Source organism: Diabrotica virgifera, chromosome 8 (assembly GCF_917563875.1).
Source record: "Diabrotica virgifera virgifera chromosome 8, PGI_DIABVI_V3a".
Classification (NCBI taxonomy): Eukaryota; Metazoa; Arthropoda; class Insecta; order Coleoptera; family Chrysomelidae; genus Diabrotica; species Diabrotica virgifera.
Genome location: NC_065450.1, coordinates 113,804,596 through 113,827,011, shown reverse-complemented (window position 1 = coordinate 113,827,011; position 22,416 = coordinate 113,804,596).

The window sequence follows — 22,416 nt, the reverse complement described above, 5'->3', positions numbered from 1 at the left end:
CGAACGGAGCATTTCCGGACAAGTCAAATTTCGGGACACTTGCGGACAAGACGAAATATGCGAGATGCTGAGGTAAATAAATTGTTAGGGAATGGAGGCATTTCCATACAATATTTATTACTTCAATAGTCAGTCAATATCAATAAAAAATAAAGAAATCGTGAAAATAAACTTCCCTTTACACCATATCCAAGGCTTAGGACTGGCAATCTATAAAATAATTTTTTGATATGGTACAAAGAAATTAACTTTATATATTGGCGTGTTTCCGCCATGTATTATTCCCTTTGGGTCTTTGTCGATGAAAAATACATTCGATCAAAAGTTCGTCGACGAATTGTACATTCGATGAATTGTGCATTCGACCAACTGTTTGTCGACCAAATGTTGTCGACTAATTTTCCGTCGACAAAGTGTTCTCGACCAACTTTCCGACACCGAAATAATGATATTATCGTTTATATTACTGAAGAGAGAATTGAACGCCCTTTCAAATGAGGTGCCACACGACCCCTATTCCCATTGAAAAAAATCATTTATTACGTCATCACTCTCAGATGCCGTCACTAGTATGAAATATAATGCCAAACAATAATTGTAATTTAAAAATAAAAATCGACCTGTTTCAGAATTTTTCTCCAAAGTCGTCCATTTTAAAGAAAATGAATTTATTCCATAATTTAGATCTTCTCTGAATAATAAACATATAAACAATTTATAAGTAATGTCACTTGTGAAGCGATAACGATTAGTTTCATTTGGGATGCTAATTAGGGAGTGATTTTCACGATTTTTTTTGCCAAACAAGGGACAGGATTTTGAGCGTAACTTACTTCTGATGCTAGAACCTTTTTTAAAAACATAAAAATAAAGCGTTTATTTAAACACTTTAAGAAAGTTGTAAAAAGTTTTCTCCGGACAGTGCTTGATTTTTTGGTTATTTCACGTTTAAACATTTGATTTGGAATTTGACGGATAATAACCTATTTTTTATTAGCTACAACTCTGCTTTTGCTAGGCCTGGAGACTTCATACATCGTTTTTTACTTTTTTATAGCCTATATTTTTGCTGAAAATGGTTTTTTCAATAGAACACTTACTTTTTGAGTTATTTGCGAAAAACCTTCTAAAAACGTGTTTTTTTTTTGTTGAAAAATGAACATATTACATATTCACTCGTAAATAACTCGAAAAGTATCAACTTGGTGAAAATATCAACCCCGAGAAGGGGTGAAACTCACCCCTAGGGTAAATGTACTCATCGGCACAATATCACTTTTTTTCTTTGAAATATTAGCTATGTGTATGCCAAATTTTAGTTCAATCCAAGCAGTTCTTTAAAATTTGGAGGTTTTGCAATATTTTACCGTCAGTGAACGGACTAACTATAAATAAAATTTAAAATATTTAGTTAAAATGGACCATAAATACTAAAAGTATACAAAATAAATTGAACAGCACTATCTATACTCTTTTGTACATACAAAAAATACCTACATTCATCTAAAAAACAAATCAAAATAGAAGCTTAGCAGTAAATCCGTTTTACCTAGTCTTTGACCAGATTACAGTGCAGCTCCCATATACGTTAAAAGGATTACAAAGGAGTAGCAAATACAAGGAAAGTCTGTCTATTTATTTAGTTTATTAGGATTTTGCTCTGACTTGAAAAATACCAAAAAAAAGTGTGATTATTTTAGTATATCATTGAAAATATAATTGGGAATGTAAAAATAGAATTTAAAATCAGGAAACAGATTGATTTTACCATAAGTCTTACTCTTTTTTCGTTAGATTACAACCGATTATAGTCATTTACTGGGCCGCAATTATAAGAAATATTTGGAGCTATTTCTCAAATATCTACATAGCAGATCTAGAGTTTTTGTCACCCTTTTAACTATAGCAATAAAAATTAACTGAATAAATTATTGAGTAACTGAACTGAAGCACATGTTCATAGTTTGTATAATATTTTCGTTACATAAACCTACAAAACAACGCCAAGAAAAATGTAATATAATTTAAATTACTGAATTAAATTAATACCAAAAATAAAAATACCACTTTAGCGTGACAGAGCCACCTCGTGGCATAATTTGAAACTAGATCATATAGTATCTAATATTTAATTTGAAAGCTCTAGACCTGGATCTTGCGTACCAAAAAAGTTGATTAATAGCAAGCTGAAAATTTGTTAATAGCTTAACGGTGTCTAGTCGTACAAACTTTGATGTATGGAAACACTGGAACAGTGGGAAGTTTTAATTGTGGAACAGGTTAAAAGTTTGGAACGTCATACTACGAAAACGTTCCATGTCCCTTGTGCAAGGGACAGAACTTCCAATTGATTTGTTACCATTTCATTAAACTCTCATGAAAAAATTATCAAGAATTGGTCATTTTAATGAGTGGAACACGAAGAACATGTCAAGTGACAGGAATCATGTTGGTTAGTAATAGCTAGGGCGCGGATTATATGTAAGTTACATATTTTTACAGATATTACATATTTATAGATTTTTGAAAATAGTGCCTATTTTAGTGGTAAATAGATATATTTACATATTTTCGTCACTTTACTCTGCAATGGAAAACCCGAAAACTATTAAGATGTAATTATGCAGGGCCTGTCCGTTTATTTCTAGGTACTATTTACCTGAGCTCTTAAAATTTCTTAATTTAAGCAAATTAAGTTGACCGACTTGGATGTGAGACCTGGCATTAACCAGAAGTAATCATAAAATGGACTATTATTTATTTTTCATTTATAATTTGAATAGACTTAGGTACAACTTCCGAAATGAATCGTGGCCGATCCGATGACACACGCTGAAGATCTGTGCAAGGCAATGGTTGCTTCTAACATTCCATTAAAAATCAAGTGTCGACTCTAAAAATATAAATCAACAATGATCCAAATACGGGAAGTTATACGTGGTAATTACTTTTATGTTATTGTGGACAAAACTACAGCCTGTAGTAGAAGGTATATTGTTTATTTGCTAATTGGCGCACTAGAGGAACATGGTCCAGGAAACTCATTTTTAATATCTTCAAAACAACTTGAAAAAGCCAACAATTCGACCGTTACACGATGCATTCAAGACACTTTGACAAACTTCTTTTTGCCAGATGCCATTCCATTAAATAAATTTGTGATTTTCTTATCAAATGCTGCCCCATTATGGTTAAGGAGGGGCAAAATTTATAAATATTTTATCAGAATCTTTTTCATATTACTTGTTTAGCTCATGGAGTTAACAGAGTTGCAAAGATTATCAGAGCCCAATTTCCTCTTGTGAACGAATTCATTAGTAATGTAAAGAGGGTGTTCCTTAGGCTCCCTTGCGAGTTCAATTATTCGCCACGTACGGTACCGCTACTCACCTTCCCCCCCCCCCCCCCCCAACTTATATTAACTCGATGGGGGACTTGGGTAAGTGCAGCTATTTTCTACGCGGAGAATTATGATGATAGAAGAAAGGACGTAAAAATCGACATATCAGACTCTTCAGAACTATCTATCTTCAGACTATCAGAAAAGCAGTTTTCGATAATAAGGAGGTGCATAAAAGTCTGATATTTATTAAAACGAATTATAGTTTTGATCCCGGAACAAATTACGTTACTAGAAAAGAAGTCGCAACTTCTAGTTGAGTCTGTGAAACTAATTGAAGAAATGCCAAAAAGTAAAAGGCGACATTGGTACAAAAGGTTTGGGGAAGCTTAAGCAGGTTTTAGCAAATAATGAAGGGTTCAAAATTATTCAGAATATGTCGTACATTTTTAGATCCAATTTTGATATAGAAACGTGTATTGATGAAACCTGTTGAAACAATTAAATACCCCTATTGTCTCAGTAGATGTGGAGCGAAGCTTCTCTTTATATAAGCATATGTTTTCTGATAAAAGAGAAACCTTTACCCTAGAAAACATGTAAAAATGAAGTTTCTGATTATTAATGTTGTTTGTTTTTAACTCATTTTATATAATTATTGCTTTAATTTATTTATTACATATTTTCAACGAATGCTTACATATATATTTTAAAAAATCTTTACATATATATGTACATATTTTCATACATTTTCATACATATTGTCCGCCCTTTAGTAATAGCAGTCTGATTTTTGCATGAGAGTTTAAGGAAAGGGTAACAAATCAATTGGATGTTCTGTCCGACAAAATACATGGGAAATTTTCGTAATCTGAGGTTCCAAATTTTTAAAATGTTTCACAATTAAAACTTTCCCTGTTCCAGTGTTCCCGTGCATCAAAGTTTGTCCGACTAGACACTGTTAAGCTATTAACAAATTTTCAGCAAGCTATCAATCAACTTTTTTTGGGACGGGGGATCCAGGTCTACTCGTTTGTCACTAAATATGCTAGTACATTTTTTTTGTGATTTATTAATATTGCATATGGACAAAAGTTAAATATTTCATTACTTATAACTATAAGAGTCATAATTTAAATTTGTTTAAGATTACCTTGGACATAGTACAAATAACAAATTATATGTTCCATTTTCTAATAATTTGGTATTGGAAAAACACTATTATCCAGATTTAGCCATACGGCTCACACTCCCTCTAAGGGGAAAATTGACTCATAATAGATACCTACGGTATCAAAAGGATTGAGCTCTGGTGGGACTCTTTCCGTGTTATCGAGCCCTAGGTGACTTGGTATGCTGGAGTTTTTGCCAGAAGTTTTCGTACGCATCTGGCCGTCGCGAGTAGTACAGCTGTCTGCATGGTCTTATAAAGGTGTCTATTTAGACCCAGCTTTTTTATGGTTTCGAGGAGGGTCTTGGGAATGACTCCAGTAGTAAACATAATAATCGGTATCGTCTGGATACTTTGCATTTTCCATTGTCTTCGTATTTAAATTTCCAGATCTCTGTACTTGGCGATCTTTTCAGTAAATTTACTACGTAGATTATTGTTGTTAGGTATCGTCACATCAATTAGTGTTGTTTGTCTTGTTAATTTATTAACTAGTACGAGATCTGGTCTATTATGTGCCACTGTTTGGTCTGTGAGCACAGTGCGGTCCCAGTATAGCTTGTAGTTGCCATCCTCAAGCATACTCTCAGGGACGTATTGATAATACGGGAGATGGTCCGTTTGGAGAAGTCCCAGCTTGATAGCTGTCTCTTGATGAAGGATTTGGTCCACTGCGTCATGCCGTTCCTTGTATTCAGTTGCATCAAATGCCTGGCAGCCCCCTGTAAGATGTTGGATGGTTTCTTTGGCTTGACATCCATATCGGCATCTGTCGTTTTGAACCTGAAGGTCTTTGATGATATATTTCAGGTAATTTCTGGTTGCTATAACCTGATCCTGAATGGCCAGTAATGAACCCTCCGTTTCAGGGAACATCTTTCCTGATGTCAACCAATAGTTCGACGCTGTATTGTTGACATAGTCTTGGCTGACCTCTTTGGGATGTCGCCCGTGCAGAGATTTACCCATCCAGATGCGCATTTTTTCGTCTTTAGTGAAGTGGTTTATGCGCATTTCTGGTTTCCTCAGTTTGATCGGTGTTGTGTCATCTTCTGCGCAAATAGCGCGATATAGAGTACATGTCTTAGCTTGCATCTGAAAATAAGTTCTTAAATTAGCAATTTGTTTATCTAATTGCTCACCTATATCCCTAAGTCCTCTTCCGCCTAGATTCCGTGGTAATGTCGTTCTTTCTACTGCACTTTTAGGATGGTGTTTTTGTGCCTTTGCTAGGTGTGTTCGTACTTTTCGCTGAAGATTTTCTAAAACTGTTTTTGTCCACTTAATAATACCAAATGAATAGCTAAGTGCGGAACAAGCGTAGGTGTTTAGTGCCTTAAACACATTTTTACTGTTAAGCTGTGAACGAAGCAGCTGTTTTATCCTTCGTATAAACTCAGTAGTTATCTCAGTTTTCATTTGCTTATGGTCAATTTTTCGCGCCTGCTTTACTCCAAGATATTTGTATATATCGTTTTCACCCATCGCCTCGTCTGGCCATTTTGCATATCGAATACACCGGGCCATACCTTTCCTCTGACTATATTCAAAACACGGCACTTGTCTAGGCCGAACTGCATACTAATATCATTAGAGAATGTTTCTACTGTTTTTAGCATCTGTTCTAGATTGTCTCGAGTAGAAGCCATTAATTTCATATCATCCATATACAACAGATGATTAAGCTTCGCTACTACAGTATTGTTGTTTTTAATGCTAAAACCTGAGTCAGTGGAGTTTAATAGCTGTGATAGAGGGTTCATAGCCAAACAGAACCACAATGGACTCAGCGAGTCTCCTTGAAACAGGCCCCGGTTGATTGCGATATTTTTCGTTTCGATATTGTTTTCACCAGGTATTTGGAGGTGAATTTTAGTCTTCCAACTTGTCATTATATGCCTTAAAAAAGTCACTATGTTATCATTGACTTTGTATATTCTAAATATATCTATAAGCTAGCCATTTATGCGGCACTGAATCAAAGGCTTTTGTGTAGTCAATAAAGGCAGTAAAGAGGTTCCTTTTTTGGTGAATGTCTGGTTAGAAATGACTGAGTCGATGATAAGTTGTTCTTTACAACCCATAGAACCCTTAGCGCATCCTTTCTGTTGAGGCTCTATGATATTGTTTAGAGCACAGTGTTGGTAGATACGCCGGGTTATACAGGATGTGACCAATTTATACAAAGTTGGAAGACAAGTAATTGGGCAGTACTTGGCTGGATCTTGGGTGTTATTTTGATCCCTCGGTATTAAATAAGTGGTTCCCTGAATTAGAAATGATAATATTTCCTGCGGGTTAGAAATGATGATATTTCATGCGGGTTAGAAATAACATTATTAATTAATGTTGATAAGCACTCATGAATACTCCAAAACATCTTAAGCCAGAAGTTCTGGACTCCCTCTGGTCCAGGAGATTTCCAGTTATGAAGCTCTTTGATGATATCTGAGACCTCTTCAGTAGTGAATGGTTCGTAATTAGCTGTAACGTAGTGGTGACAGTTGTGCGTCGTATCTTCTATCAAGCCAGCATTGTTGTTAAGAGCAGCTGGAGTGGAAAGTTGATTTCCCCAAAACTCATGAATCTCTTCTTGGCTTGGGTAAAACTTGTCGACACTTTCTACGGTGGAGTTGAGTTTTCGGTAAAACGTCTTCTCAGAGTTCTCAAAAAGTTCATTGTCACATTTTCGTTTGTTATTAACTTTATACCTTCTTAATCGTCCTGAATAGATGGAGAGTGTTTGTTTTAATATATCCAGATACTGTTGGGCTGTGTTATTTTCTGGATTGTATCTCTAGTGTCTTGCAGTGCTCCGCATTATTTTTTCAGCTCTCTTAATGACTTTTCTATTTGTTACACCTCTTATATATTCTGTGACTTGACCAATATCCCTACGCAGTAATTCAATTTTTCCGAGGTCTTTTTTCCCAGGGTGCAAATCTGTTACCAGTCCTTCCGTTATTAGTACCCCGTCGTGTTCTGATCTTAACGCTTATTACATTAGCAATTGCTGTTGCTGCATACGCAGATTAGTAGATTAGCATATGCAGATATTCCAATGTGTGGGCTTCTACGACATAATTGGGTAGGACTTCAGTGTTCACAATTTGCAACAGCGCACCTAGTTTCTTACAAGAGTTTATTCGTGGTAGCGGTGGTCTGCTAAGTGGATTTGTTCCATTAAACTCTTGTACGAAAAAAGTTATTATTATTGAAGTTATTATTATATCTTTATTTATAATATCACAATTTAGAAATATTTTCAAATATAGAGGGCCACCCCTATTGATAAAGTGACACAAACTTATGTTTTTTTTTTAATATAACTCGCTGTATATTTTTATATTTTTAGATTCTCCTCGATGTCTTCTTTTTTAAAATCGTTTTGTAATATTATACGAGGTGGTTTAAAAGATAATTACGTTTTTTTGTTAATTTCGTAGCAACCTTCACACCCTGTAGAATTGTAGTGATTTCACATCAAAATCTCTACTTATGTTCAAACTATTTTTAATATAATCTACTATCGTTAAACATTATTTATATAGTGAAATGTTTAATTTTAGTATACAGGGTTGGTCGAAACTCGGAATGAGTAGGTTTCTGAGTTTTCTTAAATGGAACTATTTCCTACATCTAAGTGCTTTAATTTGTGAGTTATTCGTGATTTTTTAAGTCAAACATTAATTGCGACATAAATTACGTGAACTTTTATTAGGTGACCGTGAAAGTATTCAATCAAAAATATTTAAAAAAAATACATATCCTAATCTATATAAACTAATCCTTAATTTATTAATATTGGCTAATATATCCAAACGCCTACGCAGTTAAGATTGTTGGTGCGTAAAAAATTAATAAAACATAAAAAATATCCTACCTAGTTGGTTATGACTAGGTTGCGGATTATATGTAAGTTACATATTTTTACATATTATATTACATATTTACAGATTTTTTGAAAAAATAAATATTTAAGTGGTAAATACATATATTTACATATTTTCGTCACTTTACTCTGCAATGGAAAACCTGAAAACCATTAAGATGTAATTATGCAGGGCCTGTCCGTTTATTTCTAGGTACTATTTACCAGAGCTCTTAACAATTCTTAATCTCCGCAAATTGAGTTGACAGGCTTAGATGTGGGGCCTGGCATTAACCAGAAAAAAATAATCATCAAATGGACTATTATTTATTTTTTTTTATAATTTGAATAGATCTGCAGCTCCCGGAACGAATGTCAAAACAGCCAAATATACTGTAAATATAAAAAGGATTAAAAATGGGGAAAAAATCAACAATCATTGAAAAACTGTTTTAATTCGGGTTCATTAAGCAACGATAAAACACAATTTGATGAAGATCTGTGCAAGGCAATGGCTGCTTCTAACGTTCCATTAAAAAAAGTGAATAACGTTAATCTAAGATCGTCTTTGGAAAAATGTTGCAAGTTACCGGATGAATCCACGTTGAGGAAATCAAGTGTCGACTCTATATTATATAAATCAACAATGATCCAAATACGGGAAGTCATACGTGATAATTACTTTTATGTTATTGTGGACGAAACTACAGACGCATGTGGAAGATATATTGTTCATTTGCTAATTGCCGCACTAGAGGAACATGGTCCAGGAAACTCATTTTTAATATCTTCAAAACAACTTGAAAAAGCCAACAATTTGACCGTTACACGATGCATTCAAGCACCTTTGAGAAACTTATTTTTGCCAGATGTCATTCAGTTAAATAAATTTGTGATTTTCTTATAGGATGCTGCCGCATATATGGTTAAGGTGGGGGCAAAATTTAAAAATATTTTATCAGAATCTTTTTCATATTACTTGTTTAGCTCATGGAGTTAACAGAGTTGCAGAGGTTATCAGAGCCCAATTTCCTCTTGTGAACGAATTAATTAGCTCATTTTAATTCATTTAGCTGTTTTTAAATCGTTTTGTATAATTATTGCTTTAATTTATTTATTACATATTTTCGACGAATGCTTACATATATTTTAAAAAATCTTTACGAATATATGTACATATTTTCATACATATAATCCGCCCTTTAGTTATGACACTAAATTTATATATTCTAAATCTAATTATTTATATATCCACTAATGGTGTATCATTATGGGGTACCACTTTAAATAGTGTGCTAGTTCCAACTACTTAGCAGAATGTAAGTATTCCCACATGTTTTTCATTTTAACAGTCACAATTTCAACCTTTTTGCTTTAATCTAACGTGGAGATTAATACTTCATTCTAGGCACTGAAGATGCTCTAAATTAGAACGAAAACGTTTTGCAGTCCATTTGGATGACATTTTAGTTAGTTTTTAATAAACGATTTTATACCAGTATACAATTTGAAGTTTTTACTTTTGTATGAGTTTTATAAATAGAAATGTTGTTGTCAAATCACTACAATTCTACAGGGTGTGAATATTGCTACGAAATTAACAAAAAAACGTAATAATTATCTTTTAAACTACTTCGCATAATATTACAAAACCCTATATTTTTAGAAAGAAGACATTGAGAATAATTCAAAAATGTAAAAATATACAAAGTTTTCCATTAAAAAAAAAAACATAAGTTTGTGTCACACTTTATATACGGATAGCCCCGTATTTCTGAAAATATTTTTAAATTATGGTCCTATCTAAATAAATAACTTTTTTTCGTATCTCTTACGATAAACAATTAATTGGACTTTTTCACACTATTGTCCCACCCTGTATATTCTAATCAAAATATTATTAGTTTACTTTATTCATGACGTTATACATGAAAATAAGTCGTTAAAAATAAGGTTTCCTAAAATGGGTATTCGTACTGTGACACTATTTATAATGCTGCTCACAACCTGGCCTATTTCTGATCGAAGATTCGAGTCGTTACGAGAGAATACGAGTCCTTATCACGACATTCGGGACGAACGCTACCGAAGTATATAAGAAGAGAAATTTCGTCAGAAGGTCGGTCAGTTATCGACGCTTAATAATATTATTGTATTCGAATCGAGTTGTGTGCCGTGTATTTTGATATGTTATATTTTAGTTATCGGAATTATTATGTTTAGTTAGTAAAATCATAAATTTGAGTTTGTAAATAAATTATATGTGTTAGTTTGAGTTATTTGTAACTATTTAAATAAATTAAATAAGTGATGTAAAATAAAATAATATAAAGTAAGTCTTCCTTTATTTAAATTAAACTTAGTGCCTAAAAACAAATAATAAAATAGTAAAGTCAGTTTCATAACAGTACCTCAAATGAACTAAAATATGTGACTCATTTAAATCACGTAGAGAACATATTGATATCCTCAAGATTTCTACAATGCTAATTTTTTTAATTGCAAATTATTTTATAAAGTTAATTTAAATTAATTTAAATTTTAAAACACTATTGTTTTAGCTGTTAAAAATTGAACACAGTTTCTTGAAACTGTATATGTATATATTTTTTAAATTTTAACACCTGTATAAAAAACTACTAACTTTAGAGCAATAGTGATGAAAATATTGCCTGTCTTAGAATAACATTCTCTATTTAATTTTGACAGAAAAAAAACTTAATTTTGATTTAAAAAACAAATAAATGTCTTCCTGACGGCGTCATGGTGACGTCATCATAATTACGGTTATCCAAAATAAAAGCAAAACTAAATTTAAAAGTCGACCCGTCTCAGAGATTTTAGCTTAAATAATACTTAATAGAGACATTCTGAGATTTTCAAAACAACCTCTTATTCTGTACATCAAATCGGTTTTGAACATGTGCAAAATTTGTACTTCATACATAATTGGTATATTCAAATTTAATGAAGCATACAAGGAAATTGATTAACTTTGTGTATATATAAAATTTTGCAGCTATCTCTCGCACTATCGGTTAAAGCGGATCAACATTTAAGTTGTGCTCAGAATTTAAATTAGATTCTAAATACTGAAAGCGGTTTTCGCCTAGAATGCCCAAGCTTTTAGCCCAGTAAATGGAAGTGAAATATGGCGATACCGTGTAATTTTCAGTGTCACCACCGAATTGCATGAAAATTTGGACTTACATTTGATTCTACTTACCCTCCACTTCAAAGTTGAACTTGTGACATTGGTTGCTTCTACTTGGGGGGTGACAGTCACTCCTTCTCGGTGGTGAAAAAACATACGTTTAAAATAATTTCATAAGTGGATAAATTTGCTAATTCTAGACAAATTTTGTTATTTGTGTTTAGTTTTTTTTTAATATATCAATACTTTCCGAGTTATTTGCGAGTGAGAATGTTTATTTTTGACAAAAAAAACACCTTTTCAGGCGAATTTTCAAGAATATCTCAAAAAGTAAGTATTTTATCGAAAAAAATATGGTTAGTAAAAATGTATGTAGCTCATAAATAAACGAAATAAATTATGTATTGATAAAATCTATTTATGTACCCAGTAAAAGCAAAGTTATAGCTCATGAAAAATACTGTATTATTCGTCAAATTCAAAATCGAAATTTCAACGTGAAATAACCAAAAAAATTCGGGAAAAAATAAAATCATTAAAACTTTTTAAAAAACCTTATTTATCTTTTTTATAAAAGTTTCTTGCGTAAAAACTAAGCGAGTTCAAAATAAAGTTGGTTTCTTTTTTTGCAAAAAAAAGTTAAAATCTCCCCCTATTTAACACCCCAAATGAAATTAATCCTTACCGTTTTACAATTATTTATTTTATTTATGTATTTTTTATAATGATTTGTAAATTTCATCGGTTTAAATTGCTTATTTTTGAAAGAGTTTTAGTTGAAAGGTCTTGATCGAGTCACTATTCAAGAGTGTCTGCAAATTTTGAACAGCCATACCTTAACCCATGTTTGTCTTACAGAAAAATAAAATAAAACCAAAATATTTATACAAGAAAAACTTTTTTAATTCGTTAAGAAAAGTTTAGTGAGTTTTCCCCGAAAAGTGCTTCATTTTTTGATTATTTCACATTGAAATATTCGCTTTGGAATTTGACGAAAAAGACCGTATTTTTCATGAGCTACAACTGAGCTTTTTACTGGATCTTTATACTTCATGAATACACAATAATTGTTTTCGTTTTTGTATAAGCTACATTTTTACTAAGAATATTTTTTCTTATAAAATACTTACTTTTTGAGTTATTTGCGAAAATCCGCTGAAAACGTGTTTTTTTGTTGAAAAATAAACATTTTCACTTGAAACTATCTCAAAGAGTATTGATTTAGTTAATAGAATGGAATAGAAATATTATGCTTTATTGTCACTAAGAATTTTACAATCTTATGGCAAACGCTTACATAAAGTCAGAAAATAACAATAACAAAATACAATTTTGTTGAAATTAGATAAATCGTCAATATTACAACATAAAAGATAATGAAAGTAAAACAAAAACAATAGGTATGTTGCAAAATTTAAATAAACTGCAAATTGAACATACTACAAATAAGATACAATAGCAAGTAAATAGGTGGCCACCTATTTGGCCACCCAAATATAGATAAAAATAAAATTTAGTTACTTGTACATATTATAGAGATATTGTAATTTCTTAGATATTCACTAAGAAACTCCTCTACTGAATAATATGGTCTTTTAGATAGATAGGCTTTTGTCATTTTACGAAATTTGGGGAAAGCTGTTGCAGCTTTAAGTAGCTGCAATAAAGGGAGATGGTTGTATAGTTCTTTTGCGGAACATAATAAAGATTTCATTACTAACTCAGTGGACGGTATCGGAGTAGTTATGATTAGGCCTTGCTGGAAAGACATGTAGGTGTTTACGAATTAAGCAAACAGTTTTGATAGGGTGAAAGGGTTCTTTACAGGCAGAATAGCCGATTGGCTATCTCTGAAAATGTTGATTCTCTTAGCTTCAGGGTATTCATCAACGATTTAATCAATGCAGGACACCAAAGCAAAAATTTCAACCTGGAACACCGTTGTATGTTGACCTAGGCTGTAAGATTTATTATAGTTGCATGTCTGCCCAAAGACTCCTGACCTGATTCAGTACCATGGACAGTTTTATATCCATCAGTGAACCATATTAAGTTCCCATTAATATTTGGGACTTTTTGTTCTCTAGATAGTATAATTATGTTAATCTTCTCATTGAAGATTAGTTCTGGTGTCATCATATCTGAATTCATCATAAAGATGGATTCCTCAAGTATAGTCCCAGTAGTGTTTGTGTGACTATTCAATACATAATTCGGCCTCCAAGTATTGTTTGCTTTGAGTCTCAGGATGGTCATAAAGGAGGGAGACCTATGCTAGCCTCTAATGAAGCCGTTCCTGTACTATTAAAGGCTCGTGTTATATTTACGTGCATTTGTCTTTGTAGAGTGGTGAGAGTGGTCACACAAGATTGCAAAGCCGTCTTTCTCCACCAGAGTAGTGAACCATAAGTGACTGTCGGTTGCATCACTGATGTGTATAACCAACAGATTACCTTTGGTTTCAATCCCCAGGTTATACCTACAACTCTTCTGCAGTTCCGGAAGAGTCGCTTAGCCCTATTGGTTATATTGGTAATATGAGTATTCCAACTGAGTTTTGAATCCAGGGTTACCCCTAGATACTTAACCTCATTGGTTCTTTCCAGTACCTCTCTAAATAATTTCAGCTCTCAGTCCAGTAAGCTTCTTATTATTTGTAAAGGCTACCAGTTTAGTTTTAGAAGGGTTCACGGAGAGGTTCTCTTTCAGACACCAGTTCTCTATGTAATGAAGGGCATATCGCATCTGATCCGTAACAGTGCTGGGAAATTTTCCCCTGGTTACTATTACAATATTTTCTGCGAAACCCTAGACCCAGATTCCTTGGGCGCTTAGCCGATGAATTAGATCGTCGACAACTATGTTCCATAATGACGGTTACAATACTCCGCCTTGAGGGCATCCCTTAGTTGTCCTCAGATTTATCTTCATACGTATCTGTGGATATTATCATGCTCTAAAGCATCTGAATAATCCACTTGCATGTTGTGTTGTTGATTTTCTTCCTCACCAGTGAGCTTTGTATAGACTCGATTGAGGTATTATCAAATGTACCTTCTATATCTAAAAATGCAGCAATGGCGGCTTCTTTCTGATGCAGACTCATTTCAAGTTCCGACACTAGATTTTGCAGGGCAGCTTCACTTGATTTCCCTACCTGATACGCCCATTGCCGTTGTAATCTGTTTTTCCTGGTTTGGGAATAAAGGTCACCCTTGCTCTTTTACAAGCTATGGCAATGTATCCAAGAGCATGGCTAGCTCTAAATATTGTGATCGGGGGACCCATGATTATTCATAGACCCTTCTGGAGAAGCTTAGGAAATATATTATCCGGTCCCGCAGTTTTATAACTTTCAAAAGTTTCAATAGCCCATCTGACCTTGTGAGAACCAAAGATCTCGTCAGAGGTGAGTGAACACTTAAAGGATGCTCTATAGTCTCCTTTTCTATGTCCGTATACTTCCCATTGGGCAATTTCATTGACTTGGGTTTGTTAATTTTATCTCTTTTGAGGATGCTGTTAACACTGGCGCTTTCAGGTACACTTTCAATTTTTTCACATAATTCTCTTCAGGATCTTTCCTTAGCGAATTGGATTTTCTTATTATAGGTTTTGAGTTTAGCCCTATATGGTTCCCAATCACTTGATTTCTTCGCCCTATTAAAGAGCCGTCTTGTTTCTCTTTTGAGATCAGACAGCTCATTATTCCACCAAGTTACTTGCCTGGGAGGACTACTTTCTTTTGACAGGCAGTTTTCCTCATATGAGACGACTATTGCATGCTGCAACCAGTCTGCTGTCATCTCAACCTCAACCTTGTTTTTTGACCTTTTAGGATAATTCCGTACCATTTTTCCAAGACCCCTCTTAAAGGATTCCCAATCGGTCACCTTAGGGTCACGATAAAATCTTGGTTCCGGTTTGACTGAGTTTATCTCAAAACATATGTATGCATGATCTGATACGGATAACGCATCTGACACATGCCAGTCAGATATTATGTTCCAAATCCCCATAGAGCCTAGGCTTAGGTCAATCAGTGATTCTGCTCTTGATGTCCTGAAGGTGGGCTTATTACCCCTGTTCAGAAGATCAAGTTCAAGTTAAGGTCAAATCTACAAAAGATACAAGTTCTGATTTTATTGTCAGATACTCCCAAGATTAGTTCCCATCCCTTAACATTTAATCCCCGTATCTTACCTTCATTTATCCACGGTTTTTGAATAAGCACCATATCAATGTTCTTCTCAGCTACTTCCTCGCACAAAAGTGCCTAAGCTGTTTTTTCGTGTTGCAAATTGATCTGTTGTATGATCTTAATTTTGCAGTTTATTCATTTTTTGGGTCTCTAACAGGCCCTCTTGTAATTTCTTCCATCTGCATATATTCCCCTTCGGCCTCCTGCGGTTCGGAAGTAATTATTGCAGGCTTTGGTTCCCCAATGTTCCCTGCCTCTCTTGCTTTACCCTCTTCCAACTGTATAATACTTGCTCGCTGGAGAAGGTAATAAGGCTTCCCTTGAAGCCTTTCGGGCCGTGCCTCTGACTCCTTATCGATCCGGAGACTCACATGCAGTCCTACATCAGCTGCTGGTTTAAAACTTAGAATTGCCCAACCACTGGTCTTTAGTTCAGGATTTTGTTTTCCAATTCGTGCCAGTGGCACCTTCAGATCCTCATTTTTAGTCTCTGGAAGGTACATTAGTACACGCATCGATTTTGGGAGTTCCTCAGCCATAATGACCTTCCACTCCGTCTTTTCTTCCAAGAAATCCTTTGCAATCTTAAGGACTCCTTGTCAGCACATATCAACCCATAGTATCCATCCATGAGCCGATTACCTTCGTAACCAGGTGCGCAAGGAACCGCGTCGATAAGTTTAATTAGGGCTTCTTTTATTGCCCCAGCGTCTTTTTCTGATACAGCTTTGGGTATTCTTCGGGAATGATTGCCGTCTGTTCCCCGTAAGAGCAGCTTTGTAGTTGCCGCTGAGCTCTTAGAAAGAGGCAGCAGCAGGCTTTTTTGTTATTTTCTCCTCAGGAGTGCTTCTATCAGACACAGTCCGTTTACCAGCATGTATGATTTCGGCATTCCCAGGAGCCTTATTTTGAGGTCTAGGAGGCAATTTGACCTTAGAAGTGTCAATTTCCTGTTCTCTCATTTTTCGAAGCTTCCTTCTCTGTGCCCCAGATATTTTTGGCGAGAAACCTCAACCTTCTCAGTATCTTTTAAATGAGTCCGCATTGCGTCAGTATTTTTATTAGCCGATGTGGTGGGTTTATTTTCTTCCAGATCCTGCCGAACAATCTCAGTGGAAGTGTGAGTGTTAGTTGGGTCCTCCTGCGAGACCCCTAGGCTTAAATCTTTTAAATTTTTGCATGGTTCCATATTGATCCCACGAGTATGGGAGAAGTAAACTGTCCATGCCATCGGCACTCCCTGTGCCGGTATAAGGCCTTAAATGAATGGGTTCCCCCAGTCGACCATTTGAGACAGTTCAATTAGATCTTTGAAACAGATCTTATTGCATAGCAAGCGAGCTTCTTACTTAACAAATCGATATGAATATGAACATCGATATGAATATTTGAGGTTGCTGTCTAAAAAAATACCAAAAAATTTTACGGAATCAACGGTACTGCTCTGGCTATTATTAAGAAGCAAGGGTTGAAGAACTCCTTCATAGGATAATGCTACTTCCTTATCCACGTTAAAAGGGAGTAAATTAGAGTCAGACTAGGTTTTTATTGTAAGTATATCAGAAGTTATAGTTGTATGAAGAGTTGCAATAGTTGAGTTGCTCCAAGCGATACTGGTATAAGCAAAAAGAAAAAAATTTCCATCGATTTTTAAGTAAAGTCGATAAGGAAAAGTAGAGGACCCAATACGACATCTTGTACCCACATACAATGTTTTTGAGACTAAAGTCAATATTATTCGCTCTAACCAGTAAGTTCCTATTAATCGAGTAAGATTGGAACCAATTCAAAGAAGTACCTCGAATTCCGTTAGTTTTTTATCAAAATGTCGTGGTGTTAAATGTTAAAAACTCTATAGAACAAAAGTTGCTTATAATTAGTCAGTGTATCCATTGCCGGACTTATTTTAAACGTATCTTCTTTTAACCCCCGAGAATGGGTGAATTTCACACCCCAAGTAAAATCAACCAATGACACAAGTCCAACTTTGAAGTGGATTTTAAGAAGAACCTAAATCCAAATTTTCAAGCAAATCCGCCGTGACGCTGAAAATATTACACTCCAAACCGGTCATTTACTGGGCTAAAGCGGATTTCGCCTAAAATGCCAAAGCTTTGGCTGAATGTACATTTTACTCGTTCCATCGTCTATGGACGTTAATGCATTTCACTTTTTATAAACATGTATATTTTGATGTAAATGGATTCTAACTTCGTTTGGAAATGGTATAAACTCGACATTTTTTCTGGCTTTATCGTCATATTTCTGTGTCCGTGACCTAATGAAATATTTTGAATAATGTTTGTAAAGAATTTGAGCTTCTGAGTAAAATGTTTGATACTTTAATATATGATTTCAATAAAGGATTTAGAACGTCTGATGGAGTCGGTAACATGTAATAAACTTATTGTCAGTTAAAAGAATTTGGAGGACTCAGTTTCATCAAGTTACTTTAGTCTCATTTTCAATCAGATAAAAACAAAACAGTATTTTTACAATTATCATATCACTTTTTCTATCATTATACAATTTATGTTGGGTCGACTACCAAGAAAGTTATCAGTCATTAAACAATTATCATTTCATCAATACTCTTAAAATCGTACACATATGTACACATTACATACTATTTTGTGTTCCTAGTATAAGGCCTTTACCATTATTTGTCTAATCGTATTGACAATTTCATACCACTAATACAACACCTATTGGTATTGTTGACTGCAAACTTCCTGTAACGTAAACATTTCATTTCCCTATTTTGAATACTTAATTAATGCATTATTTTAAGGAAAAAAAAATCTTTCATATTTTGTGAACATCTTTTATTTTTACTATTTGTAAATTTGATACTGTTTTTTATCTTAAAACATTTAAATTAATCTTTAACGTTGTGGCTGAAGTAATATTACAACTAGGTTACATTGACAGTTCTTGATGTCATTTTGGGTTGCTCTTGAATTCACTTGTCAGTTTGCCATTGAAATCCAATATGTGAGGTTTTCTCCAAAAAAAGTTCCAACCACGTGGGGAGAGTCCTGTGTTGCCCTGGGTAACATCCAGGTTTATCTATAACATCCGATGAATTTTATATAAATATGTAAAATATCTTTATTATTTACATTTAAAGGGTTTTTACCCTATATATTTTGGTGGCTCAGGCATGCAAATTTTGTAAGTATGACCTCTTGTTCTTGAAAACCTCTGTCAATTTTAACTTTTATCTCATTTAATTAGGTTATACTTAATTTTAGGGCTTTTAAACACTGATGATGGATTCCTTAATCCGAAAACGTTTTGTATTGTGACCCTTATTTAGGGTATTTTAATATATACCTTTTACAAGAAACTTGGTATTTTTTTTAAAAGAATTTGTAAATATGAAATGAGAAGAGATATAAGAATACAGTTGAAATAATATTGTACTCATTTGTACTTCTAGATCTTTTTTATTGCTCATTTTTTATGACTATTAATTTCTTTGTTTTAACAGTGAAGCTAACTCAGTGCCGTTTTATCCATTAGCCGTTTGGGGAGGGCGCCCAGGGGCCCAATCCCCGGAGGGGCCCGTAGGGACCCTTCCTTTTATTAATAACAAATTAAATTCCGCTAAATAATGGATGATCATATTTTTTTAAATAGAAAAAAAGACTACGAAATACCTGCGATTTCGATATGGATTGATTTTAAAACTGATAAATAAGAACTGTTACAACTTTTAAACCAAAGAGCGATTCCTTAGAAAATTGTAAAAAAATGTATGAAGCTACACTCCGTCTACCGAACAGACGGAGTAATCACGTGAATAAATCACCATATTTCTTCAAAATACCTTAACTCACGCCCTTGTACACAATACCTATAACAGAGATACAGAATACCTTGTTATCTGTATTGTGTACAAGGGCGTAAGTTAAGGTATTTTGAAGAAATATTATGATTTATTCACGGTATTACTCCATCTGTTCGGTAGACGAAGTAGAGACAAAGCTTATTATAGAAGATTAAAAAATGAAAGCAAGTCTTACAGAGTAAAACCCACTGGAAGCAAAGATAAGTGTTAAAGCTGTTTATTGTTACCCGTGCCAATTATTTTCAATTGAGAACAATAGTTTACCTGATTTTGGATATATTTTACCCACTGGAAATATTTGAATAGTTTACTCAAATCTCACGAAGAAAGTAAATTTCATCTGAACTCTATGGTTACATTAATAACAAGATCATCAGTTGGAGTTAGATGGATCATAAGTTAAATTTTAGTTATAGACGCTGGCTTGAAAGAGCAAGCAGAACGCGAAGCTGACTAATGAGTAAAGGTTCTAAGAAGAGTTGTTGTCACCATTAAATTACTTGCTTCTCAAGGACTAGCTTTTCGTTGATCCCATGAGAATTTAACAGGTCGTCATAAGGGAAATTACTTAAGTTGTCTTGTGTACTTTGCTTTTGACAACTTCTTAGCTCAGAATTTACAGCGTAATGCGAATAAAGAAAAGGGTTCAGTTAGCTATCTGCATGTCTGACCAAACTTGCAATGAATTCCTGGAAGCGATGAAAACAAAACATATACAAACTTTTGACGCTGTAAATGCTTTACTTAAAAACTACGGATCCATCAAACATATTTTTCCAGTTAAGCAATAATAGAGACAAAAAATCAGCAGTTAGAAGTGAAGCCAAGGCAATGCATAATAAAATGGATACCTTTGAGACAGGTTAAATTGGATACTCTATTGACACTGATTTGGGCAAGGATTTTAAAACAAGTGAATGCAACAAGCAAAACGTTAGAAACTGTGGACTTGAATGTGTCAATTGGAGTAGAATTAATGACATTTGAGCTTTGTTGGAGACGTAAGAAATAAATTAAGCGAAATTGAACTAGAAGCCAAAAATTTTTTTGTGAAGGCAATAATTTAATCATATTCTATTGAATTGGCCTTCAAAAAACTAAGAAAAAAACATTTTTCGATGAAGCAGTTGAAAGTGATACAATTTTAAAGGGGTAAGAAATATTAAGAATTGAAATAGGTACCTATTTATGCCACAATATTTCTCAAGATCTTTTAAAGAGAATATAATGCTACCAAAATGTTACATCAGCTATTAGATGTTTTTTTTTTCGTTAAATAAAGAAGAAGTCAAAAAGTGAATTAATATTTTATGCGAGGAATATAAAAAAGATGAAACCAAAGAGAACTTGCATAATGAAATTATTCATTTTATAACGTTATGCCAGAATTTGAATAAACATTTGAAAATTTGGTGTCATCCAGGATGTAAAGGCAACTTTTGCCAATTTTTAACTTTACTGCAAGTTTATTTGACGATACCAATTTCTAATGCGTCAGGCGCGCGGTCTTTTTTGGCTTTAAAAGAATCAAGATACATATATTGAAGGTCAAAGGGTCAAGAAAAAGTAGACGCATTATCACTATCGTATTATAAAAAATGAAAGAGCCAATTTTTGTCTTATAATATATTTTTTAGAATATGTTTTTTTGTTTGTCATGTGTTGTTCTGTAGATCTTTCTGTTTTTTTATATTTTTAAATGTATTTTTTGGAAACTTTTTTACGTTTGCTATTTTCTCGTTTGTTTTAAAAATCTTTTTTTTTTATTTTTAAAAATATATGGGTTTTACAATAAACGTTTATAGTTAATGCATATGTTTTTTTGTTAAAAAAATTGAAAACGAATAGCAATGAAGGGGGCCCCTAACTCTCTAGTGCCCAGGGCCCGAAGTTAGGTTAAACCGGCACTGAGCTAACTATACAGTGATGAGTGCTAATAACCGGCAAAATAGCACAAAAGATGGAAAACGTATTAAGTTGTGAGATAAAATGAAATGAAACTAGTGGAGCTGGGAAATTTAGCGATATACCCCATTCCACGAATATACGACCCTCTTGGATTATCGCGACAACGAATATTTTACTGTACAAAATATGAAGAACGAAAGTAAATTGCAAATTATATTGTTGTTTATTGGAATAATTATCAGAGCAAAATACTTTCGTACTTCTTATGTTGCACACTAAAATATTCGTTGTCGCGATAATCCAAAACAGTCGTATATTCGTGGAATACACCATAGTAACCTTTTTATTTACATTATATTGATTGTTTCCCAGCTTTACACGTATCAGAGGAGTATGTCAACTAAAACTCCCACTGTAACAGTGGTATTTGCCAAACTCGTCCGATACGTCTAAAGGTGGGAAACAATCAATATGATATAAATTAATAGGTTAATATCGCTAAATTTCCCAGCTCTACTAGTTTTATTTCTTTTTATCTTAAAACTTAATACGGTTTCCATCTTTTATGCTATTTTGCCGGTTATTAGCGCGCTCATCACTGTATGTTAGAACTTACACTATTTAACTAGAATGTTACATTTTTCTTCTAATATTATTGAGTTCCGATAATTGAACACTATTCTATAGTAATATAATATTATATATTACTACAACAGTTAATAAATAAATATGTTATAATACATGTATACCTATGTATATAAAATGATGTTGAATAATGGAGTCTTCTTCTTCTTAAAGTGCCGTCTCCTCAATGGAGGTAGGCTACTACAATTGCAAACTCTTCTCTGTCTTCAGCTGTTCTTATTAGCTGTTCAAAATTTAGCCCTGTCCATTGTCGGATGTTTCTGAGCCACGATA